The sequence below is a fragment of the Heterodontus francisci genome, chromosome 18 (assembly GCF_036365525.1).
Source record: "Heterodontus francisci isolate sHetFra1 chromosome 18, sHetFra1.hap1, whole genome shotgun sequence".
NCBI lineage: Eukaryota > Metazoa > Chordata > Chondrichthyes > Heterodontiformes > Heterodontidae > Heterodontus > Heterodontus francisci.
In genome coordinates, this window is record NC_090388.1 from 39,147,453 (window position 1) to 39,162,963 (window position 15,511).

General features: G+C 43.2%; 1 protein-coding gene across 5 annotated transcripts in view; it reads right to left on the bottom strand.

The window, feature by feature from the left end:
- foxp2 (forkhead box P2) overlaps positions 1 to 15,511 on the bottom strand; it is a 924,460-nt gene that overhangs the window by 751,931 nt on the left and 157,018 nt on the right. For all 5 annotated transcript variants that reach the window (XM_068050567.1, XM_068050570.1, XM_068050565.1 and 2 more), the window contains one exon: positions 13,319 to 13,483. The gene's annotated coding sequence lies outside the window, so the exon portion shown is untranslated. The remainder of the gene's footprint in view (positions 1 to 13,318; positions 13,484 to 15,511) is intronic.

Genomic DNA, 15,511 nt, shown 5'->3' on the forward strand with positions numbered 1-15,511 from the left:
TCCCAGTGTTCTGCCAGTCTTTATAGCTTTGCTGAGCACAAATTGACTGCCACATCACTCACAATAGTTCTTGATGTTGCAAAAATGTTGTATTGATATGAAACTGCTTCCATTTTTTGTAAAATCTTTTGAAGACTTATTTAAATGTGGAAATGGATTCATTTTGGAAGGCTGAAGATTTCATAGAAGCTGGACTTTGTTTTTGGTTGAAAGTTCACAGAAAGAACACTTGCGATATTGTATTTGAAAAAAACCTTTACTGGATATCACATGCCTTAAGATAAATGAACAAAAACCTTGGTGACTTGGGGGAGATGTTTACAGAGAAGTGACATGTCATGATCAAAAACTCCAGAAGGATAGAAGGTGGGAGGATGAAAGGAAGGCAAGTAGCCAGGGACAAGAAGGCACAGCTGGGAACGCTCCAGGATCCCCTCCTCAGGCCAGAACATAAGATGCTGAGGGTGGAAGTGAGGTTCGAAAGCCTGTGTGTTACCACTGGCACAAGGTGGGACACCTTCGTGCAGAATGCTGGAAGTTGCAGCATAAACTCATGGGACTTATTGGGGTACATAAGGCCAATGCAGAGAAAAGGATGCTTGACCGAGCGTATGACAGATCAGGTTGTAGCTTTGACTGCAGCTGTAAGGCCAAGTGCAAAACGTCTGTTGTGCGGGGGACATGAATAAGATACCTGAGAGTTATAGGGAATTCTTCTCAAAAGGAAAAGTAATTCCTTATCCCTCAAGTGAGGCAGGTAAACCTATAGTTATACTTAGGATACAGGAGCCACTCAAACTCTTTTTCTGGAGAAAGGCATAAATTTTCCACCAGAGAGCGCACTGAATCTCAAGGTTTTAGTGAATAGAATCGGCAGCGAGTGTATACCTTTCTGTCGGGTGCGCCCGGAATGCGACCTAACGCCTGGAATGGTAACCGTAGGAGTTGTCCATAGTTTGCCTATAGATGGAGTTGACCTATTCCTGGGGAATGATTTGGTTGGAGCAAAGGTAATAGCTTCTCTAGTAGTCACGGAAAGACCAAGTGAAGTTAAAGAGAAAGAACAGTTGCAGGAAAAGGTTCCAAAAATTTTTCCTTCATGTCTAGTGACCCAAGCAATGGCTAAACATGTTCCATTCTTGGATGTCAAAGAGGCACCACAGATAGATAGTCATATATCTGAAACTTTCTTTGGGTATTTGGATAATCCGAAGGAAATGTTCAATAAGTCTTCTCTGATCAAGGTTCAGTAAGCCGATCCAGAGTTAAATGAAGTGGCACAATTGGCTCAAACGGAATCTGAGGCAAAGGGAGTTCTGGAAGGCTACTATATTAAAAATGGGATTCTAATGATGAAGTGGAGACCTCCTCACAGACCTGCGGACGAAGAATGGACGGTTGTTCACCAGATAGTGGTACTGCCCAAGTATCGCGGGGAAATATTAAGGATAGCCCATGAAATTCCTATGGCGGAACATGTGGTATTCTGGAATTTCGCCCAGAGCCCGACCCGACCATTCTTTTACTTACCTTCCGACTGGGAAGCTTCACGAAGCTGCAGCGCATGCGTGATGATGTCATAGTGACGTCACTCGCTCACTGCTCATCCTCACTGAAGAAGACTCAGTTTCATCCCGGACTCCCAGCTCAGCGAAGTTTTTTATTTTTAATACTTACCGGCAGAGCACTTACCATGTGTGTCCGGCCCGACCCGACCTGTGCACGACCCGGACTCAGCCCGCCCAACCCGAGCCCGAAAGTCGGACCCAGATGAGGGGCCCGACCCGACGCATGTAATCGGGTCCCATCGGGTTCGCGTCAGGTAGCAGGCCTTTAGTCCGTATAAAGTGGTCAAAAGAATTGGTAAAGTAAAATATTTGACTGACACACCAGATTGCTGGAAAAAGAATCGGTTCTGTGTTGAAACAGTATAATCGCCGGAAGGAGGACCAGCAAGCACAGGTATGTCAGGTAGTAAGGACAGTGAAGGATGAAAGGGACAGTGAGGATGAGGCAGAAGGAGGGCTGGACAATTCTCAAGTTGAACTCCCTCTTATCCGGTTAGCTAATTCTTAATTGCTAGGGAGATTGGACACTATGCAGAACAATGAGAAGACATAACAAGGCTATTTGCAGTATTTAAATGAGTCTATAAGGACAAACCAGTAAGTACAACCTTAGCCACACATAATGTGGATGCTGGGGAATCCTTTTCAATAAAACAGCATCCTTATCACATAAGTCCAGAGAAACAAGCCCAGGTGAAAGCAGAAATCCAATACATGTTGGGAAACCAACTAATTGAACCCAGTCAAAGCAGCTGGAGTTCCCCAATGGGTGTTATTGCCTAAACCTGACAGTTCCACTAGATTCTGCATAGACTGCAGAAAGCTTAATGCAGTAACAAAGCAGACTCCTACCCAATCCCTTGCTTGGACGACTGTATTGACACGTTTCTTACAAAAATAGATTTGTTGAAGGGACACTGGCAGGTTCCTTTAACACCCCGAGCTGGTGAAATATCGGCCTTTGTGACACAAGACAGTCTTTTCCAATGCTGAGTGATGCCATTTGGGCTAAAAGAAAAATTCCAGAGACACTTTTCAGAGACTAATGAACCAAGTGGTAGCCAGTGTTGCTAACTGTGTGGTTTATCTTGATGATGCACTGGTATACAGTGACACTTAAAAGAACTTAGGGAGGCAGTGGTGTAGTGGTAATGTCATTGGACTAGTAATCCAGAGCCTAGGCTAATGCTCTGGGAATATGGGTTCAAATCCCACCATGGCAGATGGTGAAATTTGAATTCAATCAATAAATCTGGAATTAAAAGCTAGTCTAATGGTGATCATAAAACCATTATCAATTGTTATAAAAACCCATTTGGTTCACTAATGTCCCTTTAGGGAAGGAAATCTACATCCTTACCTGGTTTGGCCTACATGTAGCTCCAGACCCAGAGGAATGTGGTTGACTCCTAAATGTCCTCTGAAATAGCCTACTAAGCCACTCAGTTCAAGGGCAATTAGGGATGGGCAATAAATGCTGGCCTAGCCAGCAATGCCCACATCCCACAAACGAATTTTTCAAAAAGCACTTGAAGCAACTAGAAGCTCTGTTTAGAAAATTACAGTTGGCAGATTTAGTGATAAACCCTGCCAAAAGTGAAATTGCAAAAGCAAGAATAACCTACCTCGGGCATATAGTAGGGCTAGGACAAGTGTTGCCAAGAGCAGCAACAGTACAAGCATTGGTGGAGTTCCCTAAGACTATGCGAGAAATCATGAAGTTTTTGGGGATGTGTGGATTATACTGCAAGTTTGTACTAAATTTTAATACTATGGCTGCTCCACTGACAGATTTGCTTCAAAAAAAAGAAAACAAAGGTAGTGTAATCAGGGGAGTGCCAAGCATCTTTTGAGAGGCTGAAAGCCATTTTGAATAACGAGCCAGTGTTGGCTGCTCCAAATTTCACTAAGCCCTTCAAGGTAGCAATTGATGCCAGTGACCTAGGGGTCAGTGCAGACCTGTTACAAGACGATGATTCAGGCATAGACAGGCAAGTGGGATGCTTTTCCAAAAGCTAAAATGACACCTAAAGAGATACTCAACAATGGAAAAAGAAATCCTGGGCCTATTAGCTCTTAAGCATTTTGAACTATATGTCTTCTACAACTACAGAAAGACACTGGTATATACTGATCATAACCCCCTTGCCTTTGTGGAAAAATTCAAAAACTAGAATGCCAGGCGATTCCGATGGAGTTTACTATTACAACCTTATCACTTAAAGATTATCCACATTGTGAGGCAACATAATGTAATTGCGGATGCTTTGTCCAGGATTTACCTTTGCTGTGAGTTATCTGAGTACAATGATTGTACAAAGCAGAACTGTATTAGTTACAGGTAAAGAGTGCATAAGAACGAGTGTGTAAATGTGTTTCAATATTTTTCCTCTTTTTTTCCCACTCTTTGTAATGAAACGCATTTAAAAATGGCGTTTCATTCCTCCGAGGATGGAGGTGTTATAAAAGTGCTTCCATTTTTTGTTAAATATTTTTTGAGAATTCGTATTTAAATTGTGGAAATTGATTCATATTGGAAGGCTGAAGATTTCATAGATGCTGTACTTTGTTTTTTGCTGAAAGTTCACTGAAAGGACACTGGAGATATTGTGTTTGAAAACAACCATTTCTGGATATCACCTGCCTTCAGATAAATAAACAACAGAAACCTTGGTGACTTGGGAGAGATGTTTAAAGAGAAGTGACATGTCACGATATATGAGGGTCAGGACTTCGTTTCGCTTCTGAGATGTTTTGGTTTAGTTGGGGTGTGTTTTGAGTTAGTTAGAGATCAACCTGTCAAAAGAGAAACACCCAGCTCATCTCCTTCCTCCTGTCTCTGTGAAACATGAAAAGGGGACATGAAAAAGTCTTGGCGGGTAGGATTAAGGAAAATCCCAAGGCGTTCTACACTTATGTGAGGAACAAGAGGATGACCAGAGTGAGGGTAGGGCCGATCAGGGATAATGGAGGGAACTTGTGCCTGGAGTCGGAGGAGGTAGGGGAGGTCCTTAATGAATACTTTGCTTCAGTATTCACTAGTGAGAGGGACCTGGACGTTTGTGAGGACAGCGTGAAACAGGCTGATATGCTCGAACAGGTTGATGTTAAGAAGGAGGATGTGCTGGAAATTTTGAAAGACATTAGGATAGATAGGTCCCCGGGGCCAGACGGGATATACACAAGGTTCTTACGGGAAACGAGGGAAGAGACTGCCACGCCTTTGCCGATGATCTTTGCGTCCTCACTGTCCACTGGAGTAGTACCAGATGATTGGAGGGTGGCAAATGTTATTCCCTTGTTCAAGAAAGGGAATAGGGATAACCCTGGGAATTACAGACCAGTCAGTCTTACGTCGGTGGTGGGCAAATTATTGGAGAGGATTCTGAGAGACAGGATATATGATTATTTGAAAAAGCATAGTTTGATTAGAGATAGTCAGCATGGCTTTGTGAGGGGCAGGTCATGCCTCATAAGCCTTATTGAATTCTTTGAGGATGTGACAAAACACATTGATGAAGGAAGAGCAGTGGATGTGGTGTATTTGGATTTTAGCAAGACATTTGATAAGGTTCCCCATGATAGGCTCATTCAGAAAGTAAGGAGGAATGGGATACAGGGAAATTTGGCTGTCTGGATACAGAATTGGCTGGCCCATAGAAGACAGAGGGTGGTAGTAGATGGAAAGTATTCAGCATGGAGCTCGGTGACCAGTGGTGCTCCGCAGGGATCTGTTTTGGGACCTCTGCTCTTTGTGATTTTTATAAATGACTTGGATGAGGAAGTGGAAGGCTGGGTTAGTAAGTTTGCAGATGACACAAAGGTTGCTGGAGTTGTGGATAGTGTGGAGGGCTGTTGTAGGTTGCAACGGGACATTGACAGGATGCAGAGCTGGGCTGAGAAGTGGCAGATGGAATTCAACCTGGAAAAGTGTGAAGTGACTTATTTTGGAAGGTCGAATTTGAATGCAGAATACAGGCTTAAAGGCAGGATTCTTGGCAGTGTGGAGGAACAGAGGGATCTTGGGGTCCACGTCCATAGATCCTTCAAAGTTGCCACCCAAGTTGATAGGGTTGTTAAGAAGGTGTATGGGGTGTTGGCTTTCATTAACAGGGGGATTGAGTTTAAGAGCCGCGAGGTTATGCTGCAGCTCTATAAAGCCCTGGTTAGACCACACTTGTAATATTGTGTTCAGTTCTGGTCGCCTCATTATAGGAAGGATGTGGAAGCTTTAGAGAGGGTGCAGAGGAGATTTACCAGGATGCTGCCTGGACTGGAGGGCATGTCTTATGAAGAAAGATTGAGGGAGCTAGGGCTTTTCTCATTGGAGCGAAGAAGGATGAGAGGTGACTTGATAGAGGTGTACAAGATGATGAGAGGCATAGATAGAATGGCTAGCCAGAGACTTTTTCCCAGGGCGGAAAGGGCTATCACCAGGGGGCATAATTTTAAGGTGACTGGAGGAAGGTTTAGGGGAGATGTCAGAGGTAGGTTCTTTACACAGAGAGTGGTGGGTGCGTGGAATGCACTGCCAACGGTGGTAGTAGAAGCAGATACATTAGGGACATTTAAGCGACTCTTGGATAGGTACATGGATGATTGTAGAATGAAGGGTATGTAGGTAGTTTGATCTTAGAGTAGGTTAAAGGGTCGGCACAACATCATGGGCCGAAGGGCCTGTACTGTGCTGTACTGTTCTATGTTCTATGAAACCCTGCAAAGATCCAGTGTGCGGGAACTAAAACTCCTGATACTGCATTTCTCCTGAGAAGTTGGAAAAACCTGGCATATTAGTTCTCGGACCCGCCTGAAAAGAACTGCTCCAGAAAAGATCCCAGTTACCAATCTAAGTGTTCTCAAACGCCAGACTAAATGCCATTTTGGGATACAACATATCTCAAACGTTTTCTTCAGGAATTAACAAGTATTTGTCCAAAATTCTTCTGTCTGTTTTTTGTAAAAGAGCTCTGCAGAGAATGTTTTTCCTCTTTAACCTATGTGTGTGTGTGGGTGTGGGGTGGGGGGGCGGTGGTATTTACAATGGGAACTTTCATATTTCAATCTGTGTGCTGATGCTTTGCTTCATTATTGGATAAGTCTTGTTTTATAATAAACTGATAGCTTTGTTGTTTATTGAAGAAACCTAGCTGGTGTATTTTATTCTGGAATAAAGAGTAGAGTCTATGATTGACCGTATCGGTAACTGGATAAACATTTAAATATATGTTGTGACCTGTGGAGAACTAGAACTAGAAAAGACAGTGCACTCCCCCCGCCTCATTTGTAGCAATATAAATGTAAGTCTTTCACATGAAAGATGTCACACTTTGCAATGAAACAATTGCCAAATGCAATAAATTATAAAGCTTATTTTTCTCCACTGTTAACTCAGTAACCATTCCCATCATCTGAAATAAAAACAGAAAATGCTGGAAATACTCAGCAAGTCAGGCAGCATCTGTGGAGAGAGAAGCAAAGTTAATGTTTCAAGTCGATGACCTTTCATCAGAACTGAAAAATGTGCAAGACGTTAACATGTTTTAAGCAAGTACAGAAGCAGGGAAAGGGAGGAGGGGAGAAAAGAACCAAAGGGAAGGTTTGTGATAGGGTGGAAGGCAGGAGGGATTAAATGACCAAAGGAACGATGGTGCAAGATGATGGCAATAGGATAAGTAAAGAAAATAAAGATGGGTCTGGAGAAGGTGTAAATGGGTAGAGCAGGATTGTTATCAACAGATGGTTTCCAAAAATGGGGCAATGATTATGATCTGAAATTACTAAACTCAATGTTGAGTCCGGAAGGCTAATTGAAAGCTTACGGTGAGTTCCATTAAAACAGTGTAGACAACTGAGGATACAGAGATCAGATTGGGAGTGGGGTAGGGAATTAAAATGCCAGCTGACTGGAAGCTCAGGGTCACAATTGTGAACTGAACGGAGGTGCTACACTAAGAGATCACCCGTTCTGCATTTGGCCTCCACTATGTAGAGGAAACCACATCATAAGTAGCGAATACAGTATACTAAATTGACAGTTTTGTTAAATTGTTGCTTCACCTGGAAGGAATATTTGGGGCCCTGGACGGTAGAAACAAAGTAAGTCAAAGGACAGGTGTTGCATCTCCTGCACTTGCATTGTAGGATGTGTCAGAAAGTGGAGAGTGTGTTGGGGTGATTGAGGAGTGGACCAGGGTGTCGAAGGGAATGGTCCCTTCCGAATTCTAAAAAGGGAGCAAAGAGGAAGGTGTGTTTGTTGCATCAATTTGGAAGTGGTGGAAATAACAGAGGATGATCCATTGAATGTGGAGGCTGTTGGGGTGGTCAGTGAGGACAAGGGGTACTCTATCAAGGTTCTGGGAGGGAGAGGAGGGAAGGGAAGGGGAGAAAGAAGTGCAAGAGATGGAATGTTCATGGTCAAGGGCCCTGTCAACCATGGTGGAGGGGAATCCTCAGTTGAGAAAAGGGAAGACATATTGGAAGCACTGGTTGAAAAGTGGCATTGTGAAAACAGATGTGACAGAAATAAAGAAACTGGGAGAATGGAATAGAGTTCTTAAAAGAATCAGGGTGGGAGGAAGTGTAGTAAAAATAGCTTTGAGTGCCAGTGGCTTAGAATGCATATTTGTCAGTAGCCTATCCCCAGAAATAGAGAAAGAGAAGTCAAGGGAATGGAAGAGTCAGAGATGCGCAACGTAACAGCAAAGGAAGAGTGGAAATTGGCAGCAAAGTTAATTATATTTTCCAGTTTGGGGCAAGAGCAGAAAACCTATATAGTCATCAAAGTGCCTGAAAAAGAGGTGAGGGAGAGGCCTTGAGTCGGACTGGAACAAAGAACATTCTGCATATCCCATGAAAAGACAGACATAGCTAGAACCCTTATGGATTTCCATAGCAACACCTTTTATTTGCAGGTGGAGTCAAAGGACAAGTTGTTCAATGTAAGAACAAGTTCAGCCAGATGGAGGACGGTAGTGGTGTTTGGGGATTGGTTGGGCTGCTGTTCAGAGAAGAAGCAGAGGGCCCTCAGGCCAACCTTGTGGGAATGGAAGTGTAGAAGCATTGTACATATGTGGTAAATGACTGTTAGGGCCCAGGAAACTGGAAGTGATGAGGGGTGTCAGAAGTGTCGCAGATATAGGTGGGAAGAGATTGGACAAGGGGAGAAAATGAGACTTGAGATGGGAAGAAATCAGCTCCATGGGGCAGGAATAGGTTGAAACAAACAAACAATGAGTCTACCAGGGCTGTCCTGTTTGTGGATTTTAGGACAGAGATAGAAGCAGGCTTTGTGAGATTGGGGAAGCTTAGTTTACAGATCATGGAAGGAAGATCACCAGAGGAGATAAGGTCTGTGATAGTCTGGGATATGATGGCTTGGTGTTCAGTGGTGGGGGCATGGTCCAGGAGAGGTAGGGTGTGTTGTCAGAAAGCTGGCATTCAGCTTCCACCAGATACAGGTCAGTTCACAAAACAACAACATCACCACCCTTTTCAGCAGGTTTAATGACACCATTCGGGTTGGACCTGAGAGAACGGAGTGCTGCAAGCTCAGAGGGAGATATGTTAGAGTGAGTGAATGGAGTAGAGAAATTGAGCCTCCAGTGTCACACCAGCAGTTTGCAATGAGACGATCTAGAGAAGCCAAAAGGTAGATGTCCAGGTGGAACGAGAATTCTGAAGATGGGAGAAAGGCTGCCCTGTACATGGGAAGACTCCAGGCCAAAGAAGTGTGTGGAGAGGCGAAGACAACAGAAGAAGTGCTCTGCGTCATGTCCAGCTCAACATTCATTGAGGTAGGGGTGTAACAGGATGAAGCTGAGGAAGGATATTATATGGTTAGAAAGAATAGTGAAAGCACAGCAAAGGGTAAGATTGGAAGGAGGGATGACGTCACAGGAAAGTAAAAGGGAGGGTTTTGAACATACAAACATACAAATTAGGAGCAGGAATAGGCCACTCAGCCCCTCGAGCCTGCTCTGCCATTCAATAAGATCATGACTGATCTGATTATAACCTCGACTCCATATTCCCACCTACCTAATAACCCCCTTGCTTATCAAGAATTATAGAAACATAGAAAAATAGGAGCAGGAGTAGGTCATTCGGCCTTTTGAGCCTGCTCCGCCATTCAATACAATCATGGAAGATCATCCAAACTCAGTAACCTGTTCCCACTTTTACCCCGTATCCCATGATCCCATTAGCCCTAAGAACTATATCTTACTCTTTCTTAAATATATTTAATGATTTAGCCTCAACTGCTTTCCGTGGTAGAGAATTCCACAGGTTCACCACTCTCTGGGTGAAGAAATCTCTCCTCATCTCAGTCCTAAATGGCTTACCCCTTATCCTTAGACTGTGACCCCTGGTCCTGGACTCCCCCACCATTGGAAACATTCTTCCTGCATCTAGTCTGTCCAGTCCTGTTAGAATTTTATAGGTTTCTATAAGATCCCCTCTCATTCTTCTAAACTCTAATGAATACAAGCCTAACCAACCCAATCTCTCTTCATACGTCAGTCCTGCCATCCCAGGAACCAGTCTGGTGAACCTTCGCTGCACTCCCTCCATAGCAAGAACATCATTCCTCAGATAAGGAGACCAAAACTGCACACAATACTCCAGATGTGGTCTCACCAAGGCCTTGTATAATTGTAGCAAGACATCCTTGCTCCTGCACTCGAATCCTCTCGCTATGAAGGCCAACATACCATTTGCCTTCTTAACTGCCTGCTGCACCTGCATGCTTACTTTCAGCGACTGATGCACAAGGACACCCAGGTCTCGCTGCACCTCCCCCTTTCCCAATCTAGCGCCGTTCAGATAATAATCTGCCTTTCTGTTTTTGCCATCAAAGTGGATAACCTCACATTTATCCACATTATACTGCATCTGCCATGTATTTGCCCACTCACTCAACCTGTCCAAATCACACTGGAGCTTCTCTGCATCCTCCTCACAGCTCACACTCCCACCCAACATTTTGTCGTCTGCAAACATGGATATATTACATTTAATTTCCTCATCTATATCATTAATATATATTGTGAATAGCTGCGGTCCTAGCACTGATCCCTGCAGTACCCCACTAGTCACTGCCTCTATCTGCCTCTGCTTAAAAATATCCAAAGTCTCTGCTTCCACTGCCTTTTGAGGAAGAGTTCCAAAGACCCATGACCCTCAGAGAAAAAAATTCTCATGATCTCTGTCTTAAATGGGCAACCCCTTATTTTTAAATAGTGACCCCCAATTCTAGATTTTCCCACAAGGGGAAGCATCCTTTCCACATCCACCCTGTCAAGGCCCCTCAATATCTTACATATTTCAATCAAGTCGCCTCTTACTCTCCTAAACTCCAATGGATACAAGCCTAGCCTGTCCAACCTGTCCTCACAAGACAACCCGCCCATTCCAAGTATTAGTGTAGTAAACCTTCTCTGAACTACTTCCAATGCATTTACATCCTTCCTTAAATAAGGAGATCAATAACGTACACAGTACTCCAGATGTAGTCTCATCCTGTATAACCTCTCTACTTTTGTATTCAATTCCTGATAACATTCTATTAGCTTGTCTAATTATTTGTTATACCTGCATACTAACCTTCTGTGAACTACTTCCAATGCATTTACATCCTTCCTTAAATTCGGGGACCAATTCTGACACAGTACTCCAGATAAGGTCTCACCAATGCCTTGTATAACTGAAGCATAACCTCTCTACTTTTGTGTTCAATTTCCCTCGCAATAAATGATAACGTTCTATTAACTTTCTTAATTATGTGCTGTACCTGCGATTCATGCACTAGGACACCCAGATCCCTCTGCATCTCAGAGCTCTGCAATCTCTCAAAATTTAGATAATATGCTTCTTTTTTATTCTTCCTGCCAAAATGGACAATTTCACATTTTCCCACAATATACTCCATTTGCCAGATCTTTGCCGACTCACTTAAAGTATCTATTTCCCTTTGTAGCCTCCGTATGTCCTCTTCACAATTTATTTTCCTACTTATCTTTGTGTCTGCAGTATTTTTCTTTAATTTAAAAAAGCTTTTTGGTCAAGTGCCAGATGAGGCAAAGGATCACTGAAATACTTAAGATTTTCCTATTGATAAACTGCCAGTCTCCAGCCTATCCTGCTGCATATAAATATGGATGAATGTGTGCAGCCTAGATCTCTGTGCAGTTCTCTCCAATTACTACCCCAAAATCAACCTGAGAACACTGCCAGAATGTGAGTGATAGTATGAGCCACCCAGCAGTATCCCAGAGAAAACAACATATGGAAGAGACCGTTTTGCATTTTCTGACTGAAGCTTGCAACAACCTTCCCTACATTAGCACTTTTTTGATGGTACCTGATTTGGAATTTCTCAAAAGATTATGACACAAATTTGTGAGCACTTGGGGAAGTAATTTCTGGACTGGAAAAATGCATTCCCTAATGAGGATCTCTTTATATTGCTGTTATGAAAAGGAGGAGCATAGGGATATGGGACAGGCTAGGTGGGAAGCTCTTAAAGTGAGGCATCACAAAAGATGTTTGTTTCCTACATGCAGATACCCACTTCACAGGATTTATAGACCTAAAAGATTTTACTTAGATTTCTGTATCTGTCAATGCCTCAAAAAGCTGTGCTTTTTTACCCCCACCCACCCTTCATTCGGAGACTAGTTGATAGTTGCGCCAATTTCTAGCTGAAGACGTGCAGGCCACTTCCATCACGAGAACAGCATCGCCCATAGCAGCAAAAGTAACCACTGTCCTGAGTACTTTGCCTTTGGGTCATTCCAGGCAGGCTCCTCTCAACTGCCTGTATGAGAGATTGATAATCACTGTTTTTCTCTTTTAGAAGGATTGGCTGGCTCCTGAGCTGAGGCAATTATTTTTACAATTTCTGTGAAGGAACCACACTCACGTTCTCTTTTACTCCCACCACTCATGCACACTAGTGCTTGATGCTTCAGTCAGTGAAAACCCTTCTGAATGACTACTTCCTCCCATATGGGTGTATCTGGGCTGTTGCTGGGCGGGTAAGTTCCTATGACAAAGTTGGTGAGAATGGGTCAAGTTATGAATCTTGATAACCCTGGATGCTCATCAGAGCACATGGCTTCTTCCTGTAAGTCACTTACAATGATTTCAAAATCACAGAAGATTGTGTGGAAACACTTAAATGAGTCGTTCAAGAAACAGTAAAGTGCGCAGCCATTTTTATACTTTTAACGATCAACATACAGCTAAAACAACATTTTCTCCCGCTTATCCTGTCTTCAGTAAGCAGATCTTAGCACCTAGCCTCCTACTTTCCCATCTCTTACTGCCTCTCCTGATTGTCTTCCTGTGAGCTGCAAAACTTCCACCACAGGCAAGATTTTTCTTCCACCTCTAGTGGCAGTTTTTTTGGCAATGATTAAGTGCTACATCTGCAATGAGAAAAGAGAGAGTTAGAAAAGTTGAGACTGGCAAATGGACTTAGCATCCATATCTCTGCATTCATACCATTGTTATCAAATGTGCAGATGCAGCCTCCATTTAAATCCTCCCTGAAGGCTACCAAGATACACCATGACAGGCAACAAGCTCTTACAGTAGCTTGGAGTTAACATGGTGCATCATTTTATCTAGAATTCCCTTGATATTCCATCAGTTTTCCTGTCACCCAGGTTAACAAGCCATGAGAGGTAAGGAAGTCATGCCTCTATCATTCCTACATGATATGCATTGGGAAGAGTCCCTTCACTTACCTTGGTCAGTCTTGAGTGATCATTAAACCTCTTCCTGCACTGTGTGGCAGTTTGTAGAGTGGTGAAGGTTGTACTCAGTGCCTCTGCCACCTCCTTTCATAAAGTCTGGACCACCCTCTTCCTGCCTTGTTCACAAGACACTTTCTCTTCTGAACCTTATTCCTCCTGGAAAGACATGCACCAAAGCAGCAGTTAATCTGGGAGCACTTGCTGCTGATAAGCCCCCACCCATCCTCCCACCCCCAACTAATGCTGCAAATTTATCACATTATTTCAATGTTCTGCTGCTGCCTACCAATTATGTGTCCTTTTAGCCAGCTTCAGAATTTTAAATGATGCAGAACAACTATAACCCTCACCCTTCCAAAGCATTAAACCAATAGGCAGGAGTTTTACTACTGCCATCCTGCCGCACATAAGTAATTAGGTCAGTCCAGACTTAGCAGCATGATCACACGAGTAGGTGAATGACCCATCTCACTATTAACCCATCAGTAAATGAAGAATCTGGGTGAATGTTTCCACTCAGCAAGCAATGATGGGAGACATAATTTTCTTCAACTACTTGCAGGCACCACATCCCATCAAGTTTTTTTTATTTGTTCATGGGATGTGGGCGTTGCTGGCTAGGCCAGCATTTAATGCCCATCCCTAATTGCCCTTGAAAGTATAATGAACATTACAGATAATAAAGGATGCTTACTATATCACTGAAAATATACCTATTTTAGTTTCAGTGATCCTTTCCATCCCACAAGGTTCCCGATAATCAGGCTTTCATAGACATGCAAGCTTCGTGGTTGAAAAACAGTTTCAGCACTGTTTTTCTTCAGATATCCCAGAAAGGTTTCTTGATCTCCTAGAGGGTTCTATACATGTTTGGCATGACATTGAGCATGTTGATGGTGCCTAACAAAGTTCATTCTCTGATATTTTCGTTGAAGAGTTCTGCATGCCTAAGCCAAATAACACTGGGTTGCTCAAAGGAACTGTAGCATCCAGCATATTTGGAAACTCTTCACATTGTACAAACATTTCCTCTGTTACATAACACAGAATGTACAGCAGAGAAACAGGCCATTTAGCCAAAAGGTGTATGCTGGTGTTTCTGCTCCACACGAGCCTCCTCCTGCCCCTCTCTATCTGTTGTATGATTGCCTTTAAGAGTGATGTCCCTTTAAGATCTTAGTATGCTGATGAGCCAAGTACTAGGATGCAGTCATGTGACTCGAAGCCAGAGTCACTCTGTAACTATAACAACCAGAGTAAGGTTCTGTAAATAGTTACCTCTGTACTGTATAACAGTTTAGCTATAATAAACCTGCATGAGTTCTTCAACCAACTGGACTCCATGCATCCCACTGATGTTGCACAAGACAACATAAAGTCATCAGTATACGGTGGCAGCAGTGGTGAAAAGACAAATTTAAGGGCGGCACAGTGGCGCAGTGGTTAGCACCACAGCCTCACAGCTCCAGTGACCTGGGTTCGGTTCTGGGTACTGTCTGTGTGGAGTTTGCAAGTTCTCCCTGTGATCGTGTGGGTTTCCTCTGGGTGCTCCGGTTTCCTCCCACATGCCAAAGACTTGCGGGTTGATAGGTAAATTGGCCATTGTAAATTGCCTCTAGTGTAGGTAGGTGGTAGGAGAATTGAGGGAAGATGGAAGAGGGAAATGAGATTAATGTAGGATTAGTATAAAATGGGTGGTTAATGGTCGGTGTGGATTCGGTAGGCTGAAGGGCCTGTTTCGGTGCTGTATGACTCTCTCTCTCTCTCTCTCTAAAGTCTGAGGTTGAAGAGCATGGTTAAAAGAGCCCTGAAAACGACCTTTCCTACAGCCAGTAGAGAGAAAGTTCAAGAAAAATACTGACTTGAACAGTGAAAAAAGAACTTACCTCAAGCTGTAGAAAACAGAGCACAGAATGATAGGCTGCAAATAAATCGGGCGAGTCATAGTGCCGACGGGAAAAGATTTTGCTTTAAAAAAAAACTTTGAAGTCCTTCAAAACATCGTTTTTTTCCCCAAAATCTCAGTGTAGAAAAAATAATGTGGAAGACCTGACTTCTTTCCTGAGCTGATCAAGGTCGGTGCCATTACCGGAGGTGTCCGTTATAAAAACTGCGGGAAAACCCAGATCACTGCAGAGCCTTCATTCACGCAGCCAAAGTTTAAAAAAATTAAACTACTCGAGC